The sequence below is a fragment of the Cetorhinus maximus genome, chromosome 26, assembly GCF_964194155.1.
Source record: "Cetorhinus maximus chromosome 26, sCetMax3.hap1.1, whole genome shotgun sequence".
Lineage (NCBI taxonomy): Eukaryota > Metazoa > Chordata > Chondrichthyes > Lamniformes > Cetorhinidae > Cetorhinus > Cetorhinus maximus.
Window position 1 is genome coordinate 24,919,180 of NC_135904.1, and position 8,353 is coordinate 24,927,532.

An 8,353-nucleotide genomic window follows, 5' to 3' on the forward strand; every position below is an offset into this window, starting at 1 on the left:
AGAGCTAGCCCAGTTAGGAATGAAAACAGGAATGACCTTACATACAAATTTTTTCCTCAAAAGTCTGTAGATGTTGGAACTTACAAAACAGAGATTGATAGATTTTTGTTAAGTACGAGTGTCTAGGAAAGTGAAGAACATGGGTAAAATGGAGTTGAAGTGAAAATTAACCATAATCTAACTGAACAAGAGCAGGGTGAAGGACCTGAATGTCCTCCTCATCTTTATATATTCATACTGGGGTGGTACGTACTATGGCGGAATCTAACGTTAGTTTAAAAGACTGACTTCCTTTTACAATTTTGTCCCATAATATTTCAGCTCAATAATGTTTTCAAGGAAACGGTCTAAAATTCTTATATTATAGAAATGGCAAATGTCAGTGTTTATTTTAAACTTTTAATGTACAGTTGAATTTGTGCATTTAGAAGCAGATTGACACGTCTTTTACAAATCGTAAAGCACTGCAATAATGAGCTTAAACCTGTTGCTAATTGCAGATCATTTGTGGCTGTGCCAAGAAGAATCTAGCTTAAGAAACATTTGTCCTGGTAGCAAACATAGACCATTAATAAGAAGCTAGTCTTTTTGGGAGCTTCGATACAATACTGGAAATTTTACGTTTTTAATTAATACATTTTTATAATAAGACTACCTTATCAATGAAGTGATTTTTTATATAGTTTTCTGCTAAATAACAACACTATTATGCAGATCTGTTTCAAGAGATCTGTGGTAAATCTTCTATCCTTAACAGAAATGAGAACAATGAGACATGGGAAGCATAGCAATGAAAATTAAACTTAAATTCTGTACTTTTTAAAGGCTGATATCACCATCCTTTCAATGTTGAATACTCTCTCAGGGTGAACACTGTCACACACTTTTTATCGCGCATGCTTTACATTGGTAACAACTGTTGTCACATAAATTGCCATCTATAGAAGCAATGAGAAAGAATTGGAGAAAAGGAAAAAATGTGATGCATTTTGAGCACACCAAAATCCTGAGGCAAATTTTTAATTATTTCTCGTTTTGAACCCCTGTTTGTATCCTGTTACTAAACTAAAAGCATTCGTACACAATTCTCTCCTATAATTGTGCAGTGTGAGATGGTGTGTTGAAATGTGGTTGTTCATTCCTCAAAGTGCCTCCAGGTTAGTTTCTATCCACCAGGGGGAGCAGGCCACAAGCACACAACCTCGATGCCTTGACTTGATCTTCATGATTAGCCATTTGTTTGTTTCCATTACGATGCGCAAATATAATACTGGCAGCAGTTAATTTGAAGTAGAGGGTCTTGTTTTGCAATAGAAGTATCCTGTTTCCTGCTGCTCCTCACGCCCGAGCCCTGGATGGAGACATTCACCTGACGGATTTATGCATTTCCACAACACAGCATAATTAACCCCTTGAGAAATATGGCAGCATCATGAACTGTAAATATACAAGGTCACGCTTTTTGTTGCTTGCTTGATGGGCAACATAAGCAAAGACTTGGGTTCTGATTCCCTCGTATTTCTCTCATTCAGAAGTATTTGTATTCACGGTTGATAATAAAACAGTTCTGTTTATGATGGGAAAACACTTGTGTAGTTTGGAAGATGCAGAGGAAATACAATTCTTGGAGGAAAAAGGTGAGTAACTAAATATAAATCAAAGGACCAAAAAGTTAGTTACAAGTTTTTGTTGTTTACGGTCCCTCAGTGCTGGGCTCCGTTCCAATTTTAAATTTACTGTGGTGAATTTCAGGGAATGTTTTGCCTGACATTATCACAGAGGCAAATTCGCAATAGCCAGAATCTGAAGAGTGTCAATTCGGCCTTCTATCTCTTGTTTAATTTGTTGTAACCCTTCTAAAGGTTTTCCAGTAGGTCTTGTCCGAGGTGCAGTGTGGCATCTTTTGCCTCAGTCAAAGCCCCATTTACTTTGGAAAGTGGTTCCCTATATCCTATGGACAAGCTGCTGTTTGACCCCAGAATGTCGGTCAAATAGATATAATGTGAATGGAGCCTTAGATCATCGGCACAGTTGAGTTCAAGTCCTGTGCAGCAACATTGCCAATTGAAGCTGTGTTTACATTAGAAATGACTTTCCCTCAGGATGTTGAGAGCATTTAAAAGTTGTTTTTTTCTTGCTTTCAGGGAAAATGACTCTTTGTGTCCCAATGGGATTGGTGGGTGACCATAGTGGGTACAAGTGGCTATGATTCTCACCATTAGCCTGTTTGAAATTTTCCTTTCCCGGTAATGTATTTTCCCTTTTCCTCGATTGATCCCCGCTGGCAAGAGAAGACTTCCCCTACATCACTGTCCCATCGTGTGTTCCCACTGGAACACTCCACTCCCCTTCTTCCTTCCCACCCAGATTATGGAGGAAAACATCACCAGAACAGATGCCTGCGAAGATACTGCCATTATTACCAGTCCAGACCAGAAATAGTTAACTGTCGAATTCAGTTCAAATCAAATGGTGTCATGAAAAGCTGCTACAAATGTAAAATTAAACTTGTCACATTATAAAGTAATAAGCCCTTTAAGTAAAGCTATGTATTAGAAATAAAGTGTTGAACTACAACACTGGCAAAAGCATTGCTGCATTCAAGTTGTGCCTTTGTAGGTCCAGGCTCAATACAGTCGGCCAATAATTAAAGATATGCAGGTTCGACTATTTTCTTTGGCTGGACTGTTACATTTTTTTGCAACATGTCTTCCCTTGCATCTCCTTTCCCTGTCCTAGCGCATTTCCTTTAAACAGCATTCCCCACCCCCACCCCCACCCCCACCCCCACACCCCCCTCCACATGGTTATGGAGGTCACGCCAGTACTCGCCTGGATTTGAAGCATATGGTGCTAACCCCTCAGATCTGCTGACCTCATCATTTCTCAATGGGTGCACTTGACAACCAGTTACTCACAGAGGTTCTGGTTGTGGGGCCCCCTGCTCTGCTCTTCTGTACCACCCCAAAAAAAAGAATGTCTTCTATATTCTTGTCTGCCTGACACAGGCAGTTTGAGGAGCTATTTAACAGAATGATTGCATGTTAGCAGACTGGTTACTTCATTGATCTTAGTTACTCCTTACAAACCTCTCTTTCACTGTCCCCCTCTCTCTTTAAACCCAGAACTGCGGGCAAGTTGATAGAGGAATCTGGATTTTTCGACCAGAGTGGTCTCCCTTTATGAATCATTCCTGAGTGATTTCACAGTCGACCCTATCAGTGGAAATTGTGCTCTCTTTCAGTGCCTCCATCTAAAGCCAAACAGTGATTCATTGTTTCAAGCAGGCCGATGGATTAAGTATGCTGACTGTCAGATTGACAGATGCTTTATATTTTAAAAGTGAGATAAAACATTTCAAGTCAGGCAAACTTAAGCCAAAAGATGTCATTGTCCCATTTTCATCAATAGAGGTATTTTTAAGTGATAGTGTTCAGATGGTTGCTATTTCCCTCCTCACATTTAATTTTCTCTAATTGTTATGACTCTGCTTTTCCTGAAAGCTGCAGTATCTCCCTTTTCAATATTCTTTATTATAGTATGGCAGAGCAATCCAACATCCAATCCACACTACATCCCCTTTAACACATCACAGGCCTCTCACATTTCCACATATGGGAGCCCTCTCACCAAGCTCCACGTATAAACCCACAAACCCCTCAGGTTTTGCTTCACTATTTCATAATCCCTGTGACAAACCACAGGTGTGTTTTGCACTATTTGTTTTTACACTATTATATTTAAAAACATGTACAATTTTGTCAGCGCTTAAAGCAGGGCGATGGAACTTTAATAACATAAGTCACGGTAAAACCAATGTGAAACATGTTATGTATGGATCCCTCTCAGGTCACTCACGCAATATTCAGGTCAAGCAGTTTTGGAAACTGGTTAACTTAACAACATTTTCGAATGGGGTTAAGAAGTTAAGGATCAGATGACATCCCCCTTTAAGCCTACTTCATGAAATAAGATGTGATCGTTAAAGACATGTTTTGGAAAACAGATATAGGCTGATAAGAATCAGTTACTTAGAAAATATTTAAAAATTGGTAATGTAGGTAAGATACAACATGACAACATGATTAAGCAATTGGACTGTGGTCATCCTGTGACAGTTCAACGTTCTCTAAATTTTCTATTGAATGATATGGCGCCTTTTTTTTTTAAACCAACCTTCAGTTTGTCTGTTTTCATTGCTATGATAAAGGAATAAAATTAATCCTTCAATCAAAATTTGAAAGTGTATTTTACGGAATGTTTGTTTCAGTACAGTTAGTACACTGAATCCTCATCTGTTGACAGATGAATAGACATCTCATTAGAGTTTATTTTGCTTTATAACTTCAGACTACTTATGTTGATTTCCATTTTACATTCTTATCAAAAGAGGGAATGTTACTTTTAACAGTGTTAAGCATCAGGCACATTGCTCAGTGTTGCTACTGAATAAATCTCAGATTGGAAAGACACAGAAACTTAACCCCCAACCCCGCATTCCCTCCCCCTACCCCACCGAGCACTGCCAATCTTGTAAGAGGAAGCTCCTTACTGATGAGGACAATGCTGACTTGTAAATCATCACCAAATGTTCTGTATCTTCAACCTTCAAAACAAAATTGTGTCACTGAAGATAACCAGTAACTCGTTAATATTCCCTTCATCACGGAAGCACTTTCTCCGGTACATCAGGGAGGCTGAGATTGTCTGTTTCAGTGTTCCCCCTTTGTATCCACTGTTTCTTGACCATTATTGTCTTTCTGAAGTGTATACCCATTATTGCTATTTCATAAAAAAAAGTTCTGGGAAGAAAGTTTCAAGATTGTTTTGCTGTTGCTGACCAAGTTTGACAATGACACAGAATCACAGGTTTCAACCTTCGTTTGGTTTTTTAAAAAATTTTGTTTTGAAATAAAGTAAAATCTGTGCCTCATCCCCATGTCTGTTTCTTTGCTACTTTTAATATGTAAAATAATCCAAATAACACGACCCTAAGGGCATGAAACCTTTCTCAATCTCATTATTTTTAAAAGCAGAAATAGATTTAAACGTTCACTCTGAACGTTTTCAGTTTAAACACTGTAAACGGTTTTAACAAATTTAATCAATATTACCTTCACAAATTAAGCATTCGTTAAATCTTTAAAAATGCACAATATATTTGATCCAATTTAAAACTGCTTGATTCCAATCTTCAAAAATACAAATTTGCACCGTTTTTTTTTTAGAAAACAGGCTTTGTGTTATGTTGAAGAAAGTTGTGTTTTAACAGATAGGATTTCCATGTTTCTTTCTGCTTGTTTAAAAGTATAAAAGGTTTATGCAGACCTTGATGTAACCCAGATGCCTGTATCATCTACCTTTTTTCTTTAAAATTGATCCTCTATAGGTTTCCTTTTATAAGTCTCTAAGCATATTTTTAGCTTCACAAACCAGCCCTTGATGAAAAGTAGATGCTAAATTCAGTAGCCAAAGCCTCACCTAATTAGCAAAATGGGCTTTTTCTTTCTTTCTCTGGTTCCTTTTTAAGCATTTAGTCTCAGGAGAGGCATCCAAGCTCTCAGCTGGGCTGTTTTGAAAACATTTCTTTGAATGCTTCTCCCTAATTCACAGCTTTGTTTTTAAGCTTTTGTGTTTGACTGTTTGACCATATAACATTATACATCTGGTCTAAAGCATGTTTGTAGTTTCTTCTCCCAGGGAACCTATGCATTCCTTCAACTCCTCCTGTGCAAATTCCAACTGATCGTGTAACATAAAGAGGCTAAAGTGGTGCCAAGGCGAAATGAGTGAAACATGAAAAGAGTTGAAAAGAATTCTTTCACTCCTTTTTTTTCTCTCCACATTCTGCGCAACTCAGTGTCAACAGCAACAAGTCCAAATCATATAACTGTGGGAAAATGACATATAGTAGAATGGAGAACTCATTTAAATTCTCACTAGTAAACATTTCTTGGCCACTTTGCGAGGCAGTTGTTGAGAAATGTCCCAAGATTCCGTCCATTGCCCGAGCAGCATAATGCTGTAAGTGTCAGAGATCTGTAATGGAAATGACCTGCCCTGTTGTCTCGAGATCTTTTTGATTGTTTAGATGACTGCTGCACAGCTTAGAAATTAAAACCTCCTAAATAGCCCCTTGTAATAGACTGAAGTCTGCTGAAGCGGAGATATAGTCTGCATGTACCTGGGCCTAGGACTGAAACAGATACTAGAAGTTAGTGCTCAGATAATCCTGTTTTGGGTGCAGCTTGCGGTAATGTAGATGTGTATTTTATGAAATGTCACAACAGGGATGCTCACGGAATCTTGTAGGCGTCCGTTATTAGCCAATAACGATGAATGAACAATCATGCCGCACACATTTTTTTATATGTTATATATTTGTAGCATGTCTGTGGCTGTTTGATTTTTTTTTTAATATATAGTCAATTGGATATCAATTACAATAAATTAGGATTTACAAAATTTCAAATGAAGGGATTAATTTTAATATTCCTTGTTTTTGCAGGCAGAACCATTGGAAGCCAGCACTTCTGACTTTTCTAAAAGCGGCCACTAACTAAGACAGCAACTGAAGCTGAAGGATTAGGTTGTCAAGCTTGGCTTGTCATCTTCAAAAAGGGCTGCTGCTTGTTACATCTTCACAGGCCCTGGCTATTGCACCCGACTTTAAAAGAAGACAACTGCGGCCCTCATTGATCATGGATGTCCTGCCTTTATACATTAGAAGCAGTAGGGCTGTAAAGCTAATCACATTTGTTGAGTATGAATTTATCTAAAGGGGGGATTTCATGTGGAACCTCGAGGGTTAATGGAATGGTTGGCTGCACATTCTAAGAGAGTAAGGAGCCCTCTCCCAATCAGCTGTCAGCAGGCATAATAGCACAGGATGGGCTGTGTTAAGAAACAATATTCAGCAGTTTGAAGGCTCCCGTCAGCCTTCACAGGGAGGCTGAGATACACATCACTTACTCTGATATTGAAAAAAACCATTGTATTTTTTTTCCTCACTCCTTCCTCCCGGTTTGAATGACTAACCAGTGGAGCTGATCTGCCCACTTTATCTCATTAGATGCACCAGATAGAACACATTGATGTCAATCTATTGTTCACAGTCTTGATTTGAACAAGAGCTCTGGTCGGGAGGGGGAATTGCTTTCATCATGCGGAGGGTAAAAGAAAGTTGAATGGAGTTGATATCATACAAGTGTTTATCTTTCTGTCACAAAACTGGACATCTTAAGAAAAAAAAGCTATATAATATGTAAATTGTTGTTCCCCATACGTTTTCTATCACAACCTTGTTTAAACCTGGGAAGGAAATAAATGATGTTAAATATATAAAACTAAGCCCTGATGTGCATTTTATGAGCTACGTGCATTATTTAGAAGGGAAATCAAAACAATTAAAATCAAGGAAATCGTAAAGGATGCGTGGGAGTGTAATTAGGTGAGGAGGAATTGTGATACTCGTTGCATTGTTTCCTTTTTTTAAAAAAAACTTTCCTTCTCATTCTTTCCCCTTTCAGTTTGCCTGTCGACACACTTCGTCCTGCAGCTGGGAGGGCGGGTCCACCCGGTCTGCAAACTTCTTCATCAGCCCTGTCAGCGCTGCCCCGCCATCGCCCAGCAAATGGGGGAGGGTACAGCTGGAGAGGGGTGAGCTGAGTGAAGGTGCCCAAACGCCTCGCCTGCCTTTCCCAGTGGACTGCTGGGGGCCGCCCCATCCTGCGCCAGTAATCGCAGCGCTTACTGCAGCATGTATTTCATAACCGCGCTCCGTGATGCACGGCCAACAAATAAAACCGCTGCCCCCTTGAAGTTATACCCGATAACCCACCTGATGCAACCGAGGCCAGCAATCTTCCGACTGTTCCCTTCAGGATCTCAACTTCTCACCAGGGTGTTGCCTGGGGCAAAACATTTAAGTTATGAAGAGAGGTTGGATAGACTTGGGTTGTTTTCGTTGGAACAGAGAAGACTGAGGGGCGACCTGATCGAGGTGTACAAGATTATGAGGGGCATGGGCAGGGTGGATAGGGAACAGCTGTTCCCCTTACTTGAAGGGTCAGTCACAAGGGGACATAAGTTCAAGGTGAGGGGCAGGAGGTTTAGGGGGGATGTGAGGAAAAACTTTTTTACCCAGAGGGTGGTGACGGTCTGGAATGCGCTGCCTGGGAGGGTGGTGGAGGCGGGTTGCCTCACATCCTTTAAAAAGTACCTGGATGAGCACTTGGCACATCATAACATTCAAGGCTATGGGCCAAGTGCTGGTAAATGGGATTAGGTAGGTAGGTCAGGTGTTTCTCATGTGTCGGTGCAGACTCGATGGGCTGAAGGGCCTCTTCTGCAC

General features: G+C 39.9%; 1 long non-coding RNA gene across 1 annotated transcript; it reads left to right on the forward strand.

Annotated features, from left to right (window-relative positions):
• Window positions 1-936: 936 nt before the first annotated feature.
• On the forward strand, window positions 937-7,346 carry LOC144668183 (uncharacterized). The gene is made up of 2 exons (XR_013573442.1): window positions 937-1,637; window positions 6,509-7,346. It is a non-coding gene; the product is annotated as an uncharacterized LOC144668183 (long non-coding RNA).
• Window positions 7,347-8,353: the final 1,007 nt, after the last annotated feature.